General features: G+C 54.1%; 1 pseudogene; it reads right to left on the bottom strand.

Annotated features, from left to right (window-relative positions):
- Positions 1-533: 533 nt before the first annotated feature.
- Positions 534-1,352, bottom strand: LOC102752716 (annotated as a pseudogene).
- Between the last annotated feature and the right edge of the window lie 1,151 nt (positions 1,353-2,503).

The following is a 2,503-nucleotide window of genomic DNA, read 5'->3' on the forward strand; positions in this document are numbered from 1 at the left end:
GGCTACTCAACTGGGCCACACAGTCCTGCCAGGTCAGCCCACGATTCTGTGCACATTCAGGGGCTCAGGCCTTGGAACAAGGAGCAGCCACAGGAACCGCCCAGCCCTGGGGCTCCAGCTGGCATTGGCCAAGGGGGCTGGGGTTCCGGAAGGTCCTGAGCAGACATGTAATGTGGGTGCCAGGGATCTGAGCCCTGGATGGCATGAGCTCATCCCTGGAGTGAGGGTGAGGAGGGGAGAGAACAGAGAGCTAAGGCTTGAGCAGGTCGCCATTAAGTGGTCAAGAAGAGGAGGAGGGGCTAGCAAAAGAAGATGGTAGGGAACTGCCTTAAGGGGACACCACAGCAAAAGGAGGGAGTGACAGAGGAGGGAGTGACAGAGGCGGGAGTGACAGAGGAGGGAGTGACTTGCTGGGTTGACAGTTTGAGGAGGCAGAGGGCTGAGGAGGAGTTTTTAGATTTTGGGACTAATTTTATCCCTTGCAACTGGGAAAGCAGGCTGGCTCTTCTTCCTCTGACAGAGCAGGCAGTATGTGAAGACAATTTCATATTTTATTCTGAGAGAGGAGTTCCATGGGAGCCCTTGGCTGGCCTCATCCCATGACTATGCAGAAGCCCAGCCACAGAGCCCTCAGCTCTTCCTTGTCATGTCAGCAGCACACGGGTCTGGGCAAGGCTCCTGGACCACGGCTGCCCCACCCACCTCAAGGGCTCAGAACTCGCAGATCACAAGGCGCTTCTGTTCACAGGGTATGTCGTTCCACTTGCCGTTGGTTAAGAGCTCCACACAGTCCTCATTGCCGCCCTTATTGTTGGGCTCCCCGGGATTCCAGTTGGAATAGACCAGGGGCTCCCCTCCTGGGTAGGTAAACTTGCCCTCCGTCTGGGCGTCAGTCATGCTCAGGAACGCAGCACCATTGTTCTCAACCTCGACCAGCTTTTGCAAGGCCTTGTTCTCAGCTGCGGAGCGTGGGGAGGGCAGCTGCCCCCCGGCCTGTGCGCACACTTGCTGTGCCTCCTGGAAAGGTTTCTGAAAGCCGGCTGCCTTGAAGACCTTCTGGCCAACACCTCGGCCGTTGGGGAAGAGCTCCACTAGGAGGAGAGCACAGTCAGGGTGGGGTTCTGGGGGCACCTGCCAAAGCTCCATGGCTCTGAGACCTTTGTGCTCCAACCAGAGCCCCAGGCCTCCCACATAGGGCCTCAGAGCACCAGGGAGGACAAAGGTGAGACCCCGGGTCTGCGGTGCGCTCTGGGAGGTGGATCTGCCTGTCTAGTTACAGATGAGGACACTGGGCTCAGAGAGGTTAAGTAAGAGGCTCACCATCATGTGACCATCACATGTAGAGCTGGGGAGTCACCCTTATCTGATCTCACACTAAAGCTGAGATGTGCTCTTTCTACTGCATCCCATGTTGCATGGCAGAATCGCTCTCCCAGTTACTGGGTGGGACCAGGAAGCTTTGGCATCATGCAGCCTCTGAGCGTAGGAAAGGAGGACGGTGCTCCCTCTGATCTCACTGTGGTCCCTGCATAACAGCAGGGCATGTGGCACTGACAGGGAGGTCCATGCCGGGTGTGGGTGTGGGAAAGAAGAGGAGAGGTTGGGCCATCTGAGAGCAGCGCTGTGCTAATCTCTGCACTGTGTGTGCCCAGTGCTGGCCTCTAGGTGTGCATGTGGGGGAGGCTGGAGAGCTGGGAGAGAGGACAAGGACAGCTGAGAGGTGTGCATGGGCGTCAGGGGCAGGAGAGAGTCAGTGCTGGAGAGAGGCCTGTCTGGGAGTCAGAGGGCCAGGTGTTCAGCCCCGCCTTGGCCTTGACTGTCCAGGTGGACAAGGGAACATCACTTCCTTTTTCGGGGTTTCCAGTTCCTCATCTCTAAGATGGGAATACAATTTATAAAAGCATCACCTGTGTGACATTCAACTGAAGCATAGTAATCTCCATTTTGTGTAAAAACTGCTGTCTGAAATTTTAACCCTGTTATTTTGGCTTCTGTAAATGCATACTTGCTTAAATAATAAGGAAAAATAAGACTACTCCCATTCCAGAGAGGCCATAAACTATGTATGCCCCAGACAGAGGTGTCAGTGCTGGTGCCAGGGCCGTCCTTGAGATATGGTCTCATAGCCCTGTCCCAGCACACAGGGCTTCTTTCTCAGAAAGTCTGGAAATCTCATTTTAAATTTGCAAGACAAAGAGCTGAAAAAGTATCAATAGAAAAGACTTCCACCATGTTGGGGGCCCAGAATTTGAGAGATATATTCTTCTCTGAGCCTGCTAGCACTAGCATAATAATAAGACTACAAATTAATTTGACTTATTGATTAAGGCATCTTCTAATTTACAATATAACATTTGGTGGCCCATATGGGGAGACAGTGCTTACTAGCACTTTGTCTCAGACGCCAAGGGCCGTTGGTCAACCCTGGCCTGGCTGCCGGCCCCTGGGAAGCTTCCAGGGCCCTGGAGACACTCCTTGGTGGTTCTGGCAGCCAAACCGAGGA

Source organism: Myotis davidii, unplaced genomic scaffold (genome assembly GCF_000327345.1).
Source record: "Myotis davidii unplaced genomic scaffold, ASM32734v1 scaffold2147, whole genome shotgun sequence".
Taxonomy (NCBI): domain Eukaryota; kingdom Metazoa; phylum Chordata; class Mammalia; order Chiroptera; family Vespertilionidae; genus Myotis; species Myotis davidii.